The following is a 15443-nucleotide window of genomic DNA, read 5'->3' on the forward strand; positions in this document are numbered from 1 at the left end:
TTATACTCACTGTCACTATTTTACACTAATGTTTTATATAAAATCGATAGATTGTGACGACAGCTGACAATTATAACTTAAACAAGCTTCTCCGAGTCAAAAGTTGTACTTATCTCGATACGCAGCAAAATGATCTCAAAATGGCGGCGCTTCCCCCTCCTCCGCGCGCGATACGTCACAGTCCTCGCTTATCGTACTGAATTCTTTGATCCTTTAGCTATCCAGCGGTTTAATTTAATTTTGGATGTAGACGATAGATTCGAAACTACAATGCCAAACTGTATCCCCCGATTTTGTTATCATTAGGTTTTTTGGATTGCCACCATATGATAGCAAATTTAAAGACGTATTCACGTCAAAAAAACTATAAAAACATCAAAAATTATTTGTGAAAAGAAAGAAATTAATGTTAAGGAATCATGGGAAAAGGGTTAGCTCGGTGTACGAATTGGAATCAGCTGACTGCACTCAGAGTGCTCTTCAGAGGACTCTAATGTCAGTGATGGAAATGCTGTCTCACGTGGAACCCAATTCGGTCGCAGATAGCGCTCTGAAAGCTTCGAGCGTCAGTGACCACCTATTTTAATCCACCTTAATTAAAAGAAATAATAATTAGGCCAGCGGTTTTTGCAAGAAAAAAAAAAAAAAAACACTTTGGACAAGATCTAATATAACACAGTATAACTCGGTGATGCCAATAAAAGAGAGCTGGCAAAAAAAATCTTTGTCAGTTTCATCAGAGGCAGCATATGACCTAATATCCAGGACAAACCCGCTCTAAATAGTTTCATAAATCATCAAAGTGATGAATGTGTAATTAAAAGAACTTTTTTCCGTCATAGCGACTTACTAATACCAGCTGTTATTACATGCCTCATAATGATCAATCCCTTATATGACATACAGCTTTCATCAATCAATACTTTGCAATAGATTAATTACATGGCAAATGAATATCCGTGAAGATTGCCTTTAAATATAGTACATGATCAAAACGTACGATTGCCAGCCAAGAGAAACCTAATTGTAAGACATTGGATTTCACTGTTCTTGGTTAAACGCTGCCCAAAATTAGTGCTGAACAGGTTATCGCTGGTTAACTGGTAATCCTTGGTGACAAAATCCAAAATTTTGGGTTTGAATCAAAACGCCTATATTTACAAGTAGTGTGAACTAAGCATTTGTTTTGTTATTTAATAGACTATACAGGGTGTTCAGCATAAGACTACCGTTACTTCGGTAGGCGATTGTGAGCATCATTTGCAACAAAAAATTCTATATAAACTACGGCTCGCTATTTTGCTCCGTTTTATAGTATTACTACTTTTTAGCAAACAGTTGTCTATATTTCTCAAACCATTAAAGCTACATCAATTTCAATAAGCTCATTAGAAAGAAGGTTAAATTTCATTTTAAATAAGCTAATTTATATTCCAAAATAATAATATTAAGTGCTTCACTTTGTGGCCCAAACATAAGAAATAGCAAGTTTCTAATTTTTTCCAAAAAACTTCGACTTCATTTTTCTCAAAAATGTTATATAAGTTTAAAACGTGCACTATTCATGAAAAACATCTACGTACAAACTACCTTTCGAAAGGTATACCATGAATAGTGGTTATTTTAAAAATTGTTGGAGAAATCTCTGATTAATTGCAAAAAAGTAGGCCTCAAAACAACGTCGGCATTATGAAAGGAATTCACCTACCATAAGAATATAATTGATTAGAATCATCAAATCCAGTACCAAATCCATGTTTTTTGCAAACATGTAATTTAATAATTAATTAATTTAAGACCTATATTTAAAAATATAAAATTTACATTATAAATAATAATAATGATAATAATAAATAATATAAATATTTGATGTGCTTTTACAAAGTCTCAGAGTCTAAAAACTATCCGATCATCAAAACCTGAACTGATTGAAAACAACAATTTTTAACTTTAATAATTTTTTTCTTATTTATTTATAAAAGTTATTTTTTTTTTTTCAAGTGTAATTTACCGCAACAACGCAGCGAATTTGAGGAATACTTTATCTAAAAAATACCGTTCTCAGATATTGGTGTCTTTTTTTTTATAAACAATGTAGCATCTAAACGCGTGAATCGATTTTCATAAATAAATGTGTTATTCGATTCTAAATTTTTTGTCGATGTAGCTTTTGGAGGTTCCGACGCTGTACAAACATTAGGAGACTATTCAGGCCCCCCCCCACCATATTTGTGAGGCTTTATGTGAAATTATTAAATATAATAATTAAGGAACGGATTTTTATGTATTTAAAAATGCCAAATATTTAATTAAAATATGCATTTATTTTCGTCAAATATGTGGAAAATATGTGATTTTCCTAAAATATTTTCTGGAATATTTAAGTAAAATGGACATTTTTTTTTATGAAAATGGAATTTTTTTTTGGGGGGGGGGACAAGTTATAATTATTTATACAAGGAAAGAACATTTTTACAATTTATAATAATTTATTAGGAACAAAATAATTTGTTTTTACAAGTTATAATGATTTATACAACAAAGAACATTTTTACTATTTATAAAAAGATGTGTTAAATTTTCAATTTTGAAAACTTCACTCTTCGAAATTGTTTGCAACCACATGAAATTTCAAATGTTGGAACGTAAAGTGACGATGATCTGGGCGTAAGATGGACTTGTAACGACTAAAAGATCGTTCAACATCTACAGATGTTATAGGTGCCTTGCTGAAAGAAGTTATCTCGTTGGTTGTAAAGGGTACACGATGTTCTGAGGTGACTTCTGTTCCACTGATAATATCAGAAATTTGGCAGATGGTCTCCCATCCTTTGTTCTTGCTCAGTACTTCTACCAGTTTTGATCTGATCAGATCTCCCTTACTCCCAGGTATTCCTTCCACCTTTTCGATGACTTTTTTAACGTTGGACACGTTTTCTGTCAGTCGAACATTTTGGGACTCAAGTTGGGTAATGGCTTGTGCAATAAATACGCAATTGTCAGAAATGAATGCAAGGTCGTTCCTTAAATTAGGTTTCTCGAATAAAGACTTGGCTGTATTTATCGCTACTGCTTCGTCTTCGAGATGTGACAAGATGTTGTCACAAGCTGCGCAGTACAAAATGTCTCCATCACTTCGAAAAAGTTCTGCTGGAAACTCGAGAAGATATTTAGCAACCAGTTGTTTGTTTGAGGCCGATGTTCGTGGCATTTCACCCAAAAAAGAATACACTAAGTGACCGAACGAAATGAATTGGACACTTCAACGAACGAGCTGAAAGAACAGACAACGTCAGACAACTTCAAAGAACTAACAAGTGCCCGTCACTGTTTAGCAGCATTCTGTGTAAATTACAATAACCATTGTACCCACTGTGATTCACAGCACTACAGTCTGTGGTTCACAGTTCCTGTCAACAACCTCCCAATTATGAAAATATGCCCAAAATGAAAAATATGAAAAAATATGTACATATTTTGATCAAATATGTAGAAATATTTATTTATTTTAATCAAATATGTATAAATATGCGATAACATCCAAATATGTGGAAATATGTGAAATAAAAGTAGACTCAAACGGCTTAAAAAGTGTCAGTATGAATACTTCTAGTTGAAAAACGTCTGTAAATTGCCTAGAAAAAAATATGTAAATACATACGAATCCGTTCCCTAATCATAATTCTGGAAACCTTAGCCTTGAGCTGATGAAATTTGGCAGGTTTCGCTATTTAAGTTCAACGTGTCATTCAGATGTTATTCCTACTATAAAGAATGACTGCAATTGAATGTATGAATATAATAATTGTTATTAAACTAAAAAAGAAACTACAATATTTCGTAGAAACGTTTGAATAGTACAAACCATATTCTGTTTAAACAGTAAAACAGGTAGGTTAACCTTATCTATTCTTTATATAAGGATACCTCTTCTATAAGCTGGTTATAGCAGTAAGAGGAGATCTTTTGCATTTAAATAAGTATTCACATACCTAAGAAATAAAGCTATGTTCGTTCTGAAAATATAAAGAAATGGAGAATATTTCTATTTTATTCAAAGATCCAGGGTTTGATTGCTTCAATGGGACACGAAAAAGTAGGTTTGATAAGCATTACTTTGCGTTTTTAATGAGACCAGAAGACCCGTCCTTCATACTGTTAAATTCACCTGATTTTTAGCGCTCTGTCGATTGCCATCATCCAACGTTAATTTTATTATTAAGTAATTCATTATTAATGGTCCTTCAATATGCTGAAAGGTCATGACAATGATTTAATGAAATTCAGAGATTTTTCTGGATAGCCAAGGCTCTAATGAGGAATCTATTGGCACCCAGAACAGTTTAGGTTATGGATACTGTCTGTTTGTTTTTAGTAAAATCATGAACCATCGTACAAGTGAACTATAGGCGGCTTTTCTGTTACGCTGAAATCTAGTGATTGCTTGCAGGACTTAAATGCGAATCTTCCGTTTGCCATCTCCTGAGCAGTATTAATCCTATCCCAAATGAATTCTAGAACTAATAAGAACCCAGGGAAGGGATTAGCTATACGGTTAGCGTATTGGATTCCCACGCGGAGGTCCCGGGTTCGAATCCAGCTGCTGGCCCTTAGATTTTCTCTTCCTAGGAGCTTCTTACAGTGATGTAGGTGATGGACAGTGTTGTCTGTAACGAGAGAACACTGTCCGGAGGCCGGCAGTGTACAGAAAAAAGCTCCGGGCGCCAATAACCTTAGATGCTGACGCGCCTTAAATGATTAAATAAATAAATAGGAACCAATGGTAGTTGCTAGATTCATGGCAACTACTGTTCGATAAAACATTGGTAATTGTTAAACTACGATGAAACTAAAGGTTAACTCTATTTTTACTAAAATAACCAGACGGTTCAAACCAAAGGCGCAAAATATTTTGAAAGTTATTAGGCTAGATTTTGCCTACAAAATGTGGATGTATGGCCGCAATATTATGTTTTCTAATGTTCCATAAAATCCTACTCCTCAAGAGATAATTTATATTACTATAATAAAATTATTGATGATAAGATAATTTGCATATATTTTACCAATTATTGATTGATTTAGTTTTTTTTCATAACGATAACAGAATAGTAATAAAAGTAATAAACTTAAAACGCTGCTATAAAACTTGCAAGTTGTAAATCTGGCGAGAAATACATGTACAATGTTCGGACTTATTAACAAATTCCTATGATTCTTACAGTAATTCTAATTCACAGATTTTTCTTAAAACTTAAAATGTTTATCACTTTAATTTATTGAAGTAATGCCTAATTTTTCGGGCAGCTTTACTGACCGAATTAGGTGTCATGGACGGAGGCGACTAGCAAACATACTTTACTGCAAATTCCTTTCATTAACCATTAAATAAAATCCAAGGCCTAAGATCGGGAATCGAATCCAGTACCACCACAATACATCTTAGCTTAGCGGTCCTCGCCTCTAACCAACCACTCGGCTAACTTGGCGACTAAATACGAGTATAGTTAGTAGGGGTTGCAAATTAAGGTTTTTGGGTAAGATTTATGAATGGGCTTATTTCATCCATTAATAAATCCCTAACTAACTAAATGCTTCACCAAACCTGGCACTCTAATCTCAGAACTCTCTAAACTCGAGAACACACTCTTTCCAGTGGAAGATAGAGCACCAGGTCTGTGCAAGAAAGAGTATTGCTGTTGAAAAAGACAGAAGACAGGTGAGTAGATTGGCATGGTGGCCTTTTTGTGGATTCATTTTTATTCAACTCTTTGTTTATTTTTGACACAGTTTTATTTTATGTAAGAAGTGAAATTAATAGATTATAGTCACAGTTTTCTATAAGCAAAATCTCAAAATTAAACTGCTGAAGCTGACATAATTTTTGCATAAATAGTTAATAGTTCTTTAAGATAAATAAGATATATCGTGTTGGTTAGATCAGATAAGTGGGTTGAGTTTTAAGTTTTCTAGAAGTTAAGTAGTTGGTAAACAGCCATTTTTTTTTTTTTTTTTTTTTTTTTTTTTTACCATTCTATTGTAGAAGTAAATTTTAATTATTCGTGTTAAATGATCCTAAGTCCCAAGTTTCAATAGAGAGCTCTAATTTTCAATTCTACACAAAAACTAAGCCTCTTATTTCAACCACACGAGAAAAAACAAAAAATGATAAAAGCTGAAATTCCAGAAAAATAGTTACTGGTGATAAAGGTGGTGGGGTGGCAACGTACTGCGCGGGAGGCGGCAACCTATATATAGATATATATATATGGAGGCGGCTGAAGCTGAAAGCCTCACAATTCAACGCTATCTCGCAAAGTCCACACTTACCTCTACTATTTTCTCTAAATAAACACGTCGATTTGGCTGTGGTCTATCTACCCTTATACGTGCTCTCCTCCACTAATTACAAGTAAGTCATTCTAATAATTAGATATTCAATAACTTCGTAAATTTCTTATAATTTAGATATAAAATAGTTTCTTTGTTTTTTAAAAAAATAAGTTGAACACAATCTTAAAAAATGAAAAACACTAACAACAAGTTAATTCATAAATTTTGAACAGTATACAAAGAATTATTTATTCAGTTTTTACATGAAACTAAATACAAATAATTAGTTGTTACACCAATCAGTGATTTGTATCGCAACTTTTATTTGGACTAGAGAATATTTTTTATCACCCATCGTTTAGTGTAAAATATTATCAATAACAATGTATATGTTCACATCACATTCAATGAATTTCCTTTAGATTTTAAGAAATCTAAAAGATAATAAACTGCAAGGTTTTGGCTGGCCAAAATCAAACTATAAGCTTTAGACGTTTCAGACATTTCTTCAGGAACTGATTTTTGTAGAAGATGAAAAGTAACCAGAAATGTCCTAAACGTCTTTCAAGTAAGAAAATATATTTCTGTATTTTGCACCAGGCAACCATTGTAGTTTATATCACAACGGTAAATAATACAAAGTTATTCATCAATTCTTTAAAAAGATTACAGTAAACATCAAGGAAACTTAGCCCGTATCATGAATATATATATAATATTGGCGATTGGATTAAATGGATCACCCTGTATATATATATATATACAGGGTGATCCATTTAATCCAATCGCTAATAACTTTTTAGGAAAGCGAAATTTCGAAAAAAAACACGAACTATATGTTTTTTCGGTCTAGTTTTCAAATTTTCTACTCCTGATGCTGTATCTTCATTTTTGGCGAAGTTACGGTTAAAAACCTGTATGGGGTTTCATAAGGACCACTGGTTTTTTTAATATCGAAAACCGTTCACAAGTACATAAAATAGTAAGTTTGATCTTAAATATCTCAACTAATATTAGGGATATCAAAACAGGGTTAACGTCATTTGTCACAATTTTTTATGTAGTTTTTATAATCATTGTCAAAACCAGTGGTCCTTATAAAACCCCGATCGAGTTTTTGGGCCGTAATCCGCCAAAAATGAAGTTACAGCATCAGAGGTGGAAAATTTGAAAACTATACCAAACAAACATATAGTTTACTTCGTGTTTTTTTTTTCTAAATTCCGCTTTCCTAAAAAGTTTATAGCGATTGGTGCGTTTTAAATGGATCACCCTGTATATTTTTTTGGTTTTCTCTCTGGTTGGAATGAAAATGGAAAATACTGTTGGGAAACCATCTCTGTTTACCAGCTTCGTTTTTTATTTTTTGATGTTCGAAATTTTACTCTTATATATTGTATTTAAAAATAGTTATTGCTTCGGGGCCAAAGAATCTGCCCATTTTATTAGCATGCCAATTTAGAGGAGAAGCTCTACTTAGAAATGCACTCCTTATAAAAGACTTAAAAAATCAATTTAAGCTGATCTACAATGTCTTATTATACATACGCTTTAGGTATTCGGGAACTTTTTGCCAAAAATTGAATAACTCGATAATCACATTTTCGTAGTTTTTTTGGTATATAAATTTCAGCAGCGCATTTATCATAAATTATAACATTAAACTTACTATTAAGATTTATCGAAAATCCGTTTTAAATTATTTGAGTCTTAGACCGTTTCCGGATTGGCTGATGACATATTGTTCCTAGTGCCTGCCTACGTAGTTCTTCGATTCTATCTTTAGGACCAATATTATCGCGTGAATCACTGATCTGATTTTGTATTCCCAGTACATGCAGGCGTATAGCCAAGGATGCTCAATTCTTAGACCTCTTCTATTCACCTATTTACCGGCAGATTTTCCGCTACACCTCTTAACACAGAATCTGTTCTTTTGCGGATGACATAGCTATCCGTTTCCAAAATTTTATCTCATTGTATTGGAGACTTTACTTCAAATGTGGAGAGTAAAAATGAACTCGAGTAATTGTAGATACTTAACATCCTCTCTAAGCCGTAAATTCCTCTCTCCTTATCAAGGGACTCCTGTTCACAAAATCGGTAGAATCTGTTACCATAGACGAATACTCAAAGACTCAGGTTAAACATTTAAACAAAACAGAAAAGACTGGAAACCAACCAACCATATATTAACTACACTTAACCTGTTTGAAAGAAGCTCAAAACACTGTAATGAACAAAAGACTGCTATGGCTTATTATTCCAATCTGGATCTAAATGTTGAAATTGTGGGGTTAAAATGGAGAGTTCCAGTTAGCGAGTCCACAATTTTAATCCAGAATTTCTTTGTATTAATCTTAATATTAAATGATGATGATGCCCCGCTTTAACCTGTTCTATTCTTTCGTAGACTGTACTAATCGGTTAATCGAACGTCTTCATTCCAAGTACCTCTCTGCCCACCAAGAGGGCTGAAGCAAAGATGGCCTCCAGATTTATAATTAAAATAACTTCTGTATTACTTTTTCAATCCAAAAAATCCAGTTCCATTTTATTTAGCCATCTCTTTTGATTATTAACCACATATCGCTCTGTTAGGACCAGAAGAACGTAACTCCCAATTTTCAATTTTTAACGTAGTTGCTATTTTAAGAAAAGATATAATTTACACTATAAAGCAAATTGATGGATTGATCAGTAATCTTTAAAGGGAACAATTTATCAACACATACATACAATGGGTTTACATACAATTTTCTCTAAATCCCACTCTTGCAGGCATTAGGAATGTAGGTCTGATGGAGAGAGTAGTGATTTTTAAATCTGTTTTTAGTTGGTTTTTAGGCATTGACTGCTCAAATTTATGTACACCTTTAAGGGTATTTTTCTTTAAGAATTTTAAAATTGCCAAATTTTCTCAAATTAAAAAAGAAATGCCAGTAAACTTTGTAAGTACGCTTACATTTATTTATTAGTTTTCTACGAAAATTATATTTCTAGGGTTGTTCCTGTGGAGAGGCTAGGTTAGATTTTTCTGTAACCTTACATTTCCCTGTAATTTATCATTTTACAAATCGTATAATGTTTGCAATAAATTAATATGGCTCAAATGTTTGGAATTTGAAAATAATTTATCAGAATCTTGAGAATAATAATTAGAAAAAGTTGCGTGGGTGTTCACATCAAATTTTATTTTACTTCTCTTTATATCTTTAGAGAGAAGTGTTGCAAAATTAACAAATTTATTATTTCTTTCAACTTCGTTAGACGATGAAAAAAATCGTTCATATTGATTGTGATATTTTTTTGGTTCAGTGATTTGGATTTGAAGGAAGCTTAATTATCTGTACCTAGAAGTAATAAATCTAACTTTACAAATAAGAGGTACAATGTACCTGTTGCAAAGGAGTTCAAGTTCATGTACACTTCATCAATTTAGTAAAGTATAAAATCTTAATTTTAAGACTTTTTTAAATAATTAAGAATTGCGTACATATTTTTCTCTTAAAAATTATTAATTAATTTACAAAGTTCTTCTTTAGGATTGTTATATTTGTTTATGTGGCGTGGGATTCTAAAACTTTCATAGACTGGGCAGCTGTTAAACGATTAATGTTTCCGGCTTGTTCTTATTACACATTAAACAAAGATCTTTAGATTTGATTGTATAAATTACATTATTGATTTTAAATTTAATAACTTAAGGGTCACCCAATCTTATTTCAGAAAGAGTTCTTATAACTTGAAAAAGAAATGAATTTATCTAAATACTGTTGACCAAAATTTTGTAATAAATTTTGTGAATTCCAAAATATATTAATCTTAATCTTATTTACTTTATTTAAATCAGTTAAATACAAATATTCCCTGTATCTGTCTAAAATTATAGATATATTAGGTTTATAATAAAAGCATTCTAATGAGCCCAAATCTTCTAAATTAATTTCTTTTAAGCATTCCTACCTGTACCAATGAAATTAAATGTTGCTTGGATAGAGCTTACTCATTACAATCAGTCTCTTTAAGCAGATCTTTACATAGTTATCATTATTTACACAAAGATTGTAACCATCTTAAAGCGTACTTCAGTACTTCATATTTCAAATGAAGTTGTTCAGTTTCAAGGCGTATTAAATGATTGGGAGTACCTTTAGGAAAACATAATAAACGTTTAAAGAAGCCAACTTGAACTTTTTCTAATTGATCTAGCCAAACTCCAAACTGACGCGCAATAAAATAAACAATTATTTATCAAGCTCCGGTACTGACAGATTTTTGATTGCCAACTTTTGGATTTTTGGATAACAGTCGCATTTGATTTTACTATGGCCCTATTTGTCATTTCGTTAAATAAACCGGATCTAGTAAAAGTTATGCCCAAATATTCAAATTCCTTTACAATGTCTACATGCTCGTTACCATAATAGAATTTTCTATGCTTTTTACGAGGGTCGTTTGAAAAGTCCGTGCAAAAATAAAAACTACTTAATTTTTTGGGGTAAACCTTTTTTATTTTTCAACATAGTCTCCTTTTAGGCTTATACACTTCGTCCAACGCTGCTCTAGTTTGTTGATCCCTTCCGAATAATAGGATTTGTCCAAGTCTAAAAAATAGCCATTCGTTTCTGCAATCACCTCCTCGTTTCAATAAAATCTTTTTCCCGCCAGCCATTTCTTCATATTGGGGAACAAATAGTAGTCCGAGGGAGCCAAGTCTGGAGAATAGAAGGGATGTGAAACGAGTTGGAACCCTATTTCCATTAATTTTGCGACCACAACTGCTGAGGTGTGAGCTGGTGCGTTGTCGTGATGGAAAAGGACTTTTTTGTGGGCCAATCGTGGGCGTTTTTCTTGCAGCTCGGTTTTCAAACGGTCCAATAACGATGAATAATATGCACCTGTAATAGTTTTACCCTTTTCCAGATAGTCGATGAGGATTATTCCTTGCGAATCCCAAAAGACAGTCGCCATAATCTTTCCGGCCGAAGGAACGGTCTTCGCCTTTTTTGGCGCAGATTCCCCCTTGGTAACCCATTGTTTAGATTGTTCTTTGGTCTCAGGAGTGTAGTGATGTATCCATGTTTCATCCACAGTGACGAAACGTCGCTTAAAGTCCTACGGATTCTTCTGGAACAGCTGCAAACCGTCCTTGCAACACTTCACACGATTTCGTTTTTGGTCAAGCGTGAGCAATCGCGGCACCCATCTTGCGGATAGCTTTGTTATGTCCAAATGTTGATGCAAAATATTATGTAACCGTTCATTCGAGATACCCACAGCACTAGCAATCTCACGCACCTCACTCTTCTGTCATCCATCACCATATCATGGATTTTATCAATGATTTCTGGAGTAGTAACCTCAACAGGGCGTCCAGAACGTTCAGCGTCACTTGTGCCCATATGGCCACTCCGAAAATTTTGAAACCACTTATAAACTGTTCTAATCGAAGGTGCAGAGTCACCATAATGTTTATCAAGCTTTTCTTTAGTCTCCTGAGGCGTTTTGCCTTTCATAAAGTAGTGTTTATATGTACTAACTAAACATAACCTCGATACGCGCCAGTAGTGCTATCTCTCTGACTTTGCACGGACTTTTCAAACGACCCTCGTAAGTTGACGACCTGGTCCGAATTTTAAAATCTTCGTTATATTAACATTTAACGTGAGACTATTCTTTTCACAATAAACTTTAAGTAAATCTATTTTGTGCTTCTCATCAGCGTGTATCAGTCACCCAAAATCAATAATAGATTGTCGGCAAAAACTTAGGAGAGTTATTTCAAGAGAGCAATCAATTCTGATCCCAAGAGTACCATTAGATTTAAAATAATGATCAATATCACTAACAAATAAATTATATAATAATGGTGAAATTATTTCGCTAGAAGTAATATAAACTTTTTGTTCCAAGGCCTTCAAAATATAAAATGTGAAAATTGCAAATCTTTGTAAAAAGTAGAAATATTGATACTAAAGATAGTTTTCAGCAGAAACATTTCAAAAAAAGATAGGAAAAAAAGGAATTTACTTCCATCCAATCGTTTGAATGACGTAACTGTTTTTTCCTGAAAATTATTCATAAATGCCTAACATTCCTGTTCTTTCAACATTCTGACAATCGAAAAATTTTACCATTCTTTGCTTCAACTCATCCATTTCTTCCTTTTTTTTCAACTTATTCAGCTGTAACATGTTCATAGAGTGTGCAAGCTAAAACTCAATTCAGCAAGATTCAGTCTTTTATATTTTCGTAATTTCTTTATGATTCAAAATAACTGCTGCGAACAGCAACAAGACTTCCTCTCTATTTACGAACTTAATTTTGTTTTTTTTTAAGCTTACAATTTGAAATAATAATAACAATAATGCATTCGCTCTTCAAAGATATTCTCCTATTACCTAATCTTGCTCAGAGGCAGATGCTTTCTGAGTAAGTAGGAGCTGCACCCTCTTATTGCTCTACAAGAAAGTGAGCTGGCTTCTATTCATACCCGCCACGGAACCCAAGAGATTAGAAGAAGCATTGTGGTACTGGATGCGATTCCTGGTCCAGATCTTGGAGTTTATTTAATGGTAAAGTTTGTTGGTATTCGCCTCCGTCTGCAACAACCTAATTGGGTTATTGGAAGAAAGGCCAGACTGAAAAAAATTAACGTGTGGCTGTGTTATGGGCACGGCCGTGTGTTGTACGTGAATACGTTTACGTAACGGGTTATATTTTTTATATAAAATATTTTAATTTATGTATTTAGGATGAAATCAAGGAAACAAATAGACTATCGAACACAATCTATGCCTATAAAATACGTTGTCGATGTAGAAGCGATTTCATCATCCACTTGCATAATTTCAACCGCCCTGGAATCCATTGGAGCGCTATAGTCTTATTGCTTTCATTGGCGGCCTCAATCGCTACTCTGCATTTCGCTAAGACTGCTGTCTCTGCATAGCTCGCTCCAGCTATAGCTAGAATCGCCGCTCGCGAGTCCACAAAGATCGAATCCACAATACGGCTCCAAGGAGCCGGCTTCACTTTATCAAGGGCTAATAGAATTCCGGCAAGCTCGCCATCATTATTAGTGGATATTTTCCCCACAGGTGCTGATATTTGAAAGGCTTCAGAGTACTATTAAACGATGGTGAAAGGTATAAAGTGGGAATACCTCTCTAATATGATTTTATAAGAGTTGGAACAACTTCAGAAAGAAACCTGAACCTAATTCGCTTCCCAAAATCTGTAGTACGCAACGAATTTTTCCAAAACAAAATCCGTATGAAACTTATCGATGTGAGTAACGAGTGCATGAAGCTTAAAAACAAAACCCTGGCAAATGGGTTCAGTAGCAATGAAAGTGACACTTGGTGACTGATCGATTTGGTTCACTGTTCGGTATTTGGACCAAACAATAACTTCATGTGATTCCTCTTCTTTTATTAAGTAAATGGCCAAACAAAGAAAAACACCAGCTTCTAGAAGGAAACCTCAAATATAGAAAATCTAGACGATTGCCATAATTCCTGTGAGAAGAGTTAATAGAAAATGAAATTATTGTTACACTGCCACATGTTTTTTCTCGTTCTGAATGAAAGCAATTATACTGGAACATGTTCTACAATCTTTTATGACTTCTAAATATTGAAATAAATACATATTTCGCCCAGAGAATAATTAATTTTCTCAGAAGATAACAGGGAATGGATTCCCTGGAGGCAGTAGGTTCGCTTTAGCCTATATCTACCATCTCAGTTTACCTAGATACAAAATATTAAATCACTTCCTCAGGCCATAATTACTGAACAAATTGGAGTGATTTATGTGTGCGTAATTTCCGTTCCAATTAAAAAAATGTTTTCAGTATAAATTTTAGAATTAATACGTTGGTAATCATTATACGAGGGTCGTTTGAAAAGTCCGTGCAAAGTCAGAGAGATAGCACTACTGGCGCGTATCGAGGTTATGTTTAGTTAGTAGCATCTCTTGGAAGAACACACACCAAGTTTCAGCCAGATCGGTCTATTTCTTTGTGTTTGGCATTCGTTTGAATCGAGGAAGTCGAGTGATTTTCAAAAAATGGACGAAAAAGAATTTCGTGTGTTGATTAAACACTACTTTATGAAAGGCAAAACGCCTGAGGAGACTAAAGAGAAGCTTGATAAACATTATGGTGACTCTGCACCTTCGATTAGAACAGTTTATAAGTGGTTTCAAAATTTTCGGAGTAGCCATATGGGCACAAGTGACGCTGAACGTTCTGGACGCCCTGTTGAGGTTACTACTCCAGAAATCATTGATAAAATCCATGATATGGTGATGGATGACAGAAGAGTGAAGGTGCGTGAGATTGCTAGTGCTGTGGGCATCTCGAATGAACGGGTACATAATATTTTGCATCAACATTTGGACATGACAAAGCTATCCGCAAGATGGGTGCCGCGATTGCTCACGCTTGACCAAAAAAGAAATCGTGTGAAGTGTTGCAAGGACGGTTTGCAGCTGTTCCAGAAGAATCCACAGCACTTTAAGCGTCGTTTCGTCATTGTGGATGAAACATGAATACATCACTACACTCCTGAGATCAAAGAACAATCTAAACAATGGGTTACCAAGGGGGAATCTGCGGCAAAAAAGGCGAAGACCGTTCCTTCGGCCGGAAAGATTATGGCGACTGTCTTTTGGGATTCGCAAGGAATAATCCTCATCGACTATCTGGAAAAGGGTAAAACTATTACAGGTGCATATTATTCATCGTTATTGGACCGTTTGAAAACCGAGCTGCAAGAAAAACGCCCACGATTGGCCCACAAAAAAGTCCTTTTCCATCACGACAACGCGCCAGCTCACACCTCAGCAGTTGTGGTCGCAAAATTAATGGAAATAGGGTTCCAACTCGTTTCACATCCCCCCTATTCTCCAGGCTTGGCTCCCTCGGACTACTATTTGTTCCCCAATATGAAGAAATGGCTGGCGGGAAAAAGATTTTATTCAAACGAGGAGGTGATTGCAGAAACGAATGGCTATTTTTCAGACTTGGACAAATCCTATTATTCGGAAGGGATCAACAAACTAGAGCAGCGTTGGACGAAGTGTATAAGCCTAAAAGGGGA

General features: G+C 34.2%; 1 protein-coding gene across 1 annotated transcript in view; it reads left to right on the plus strand.

The window, feature by feature from the left end:
• The first annotated feature begins 6256 nt into the window (after positions 1 to 6256).
• The window catches only part of Ms (neuropeptide receptor myosuppressin), an 84818-nt gene continuing 75631 nt past the window's right edge, over positions 6257 to 15443 (plus strand). Inside the window, exon 1 of the mRNA XM_074125195.1 lies at positions 6257 to 6412. The gene's annotated coding sequence lies outside the window, so the exon portion shown is untranslated. The remainder of the gene's footprint in view (positions 6413 to 15443) is intronic.

This window comes from Rhodnius prolixus, unplaced genomic scaffold, assembly GCF_049639745.1.
Source record: "Rhodnius prolixus isolate KJV_2025 unplaced genomic scaffold, Rpr scaffold_3, whole genome shotgun sequence".
NCBI lineage: Eukaryota > Metazoa > Arthropoda > Insecta > Hemiptera > Reduviidae > Rhodnius > Rhodnius prolixus.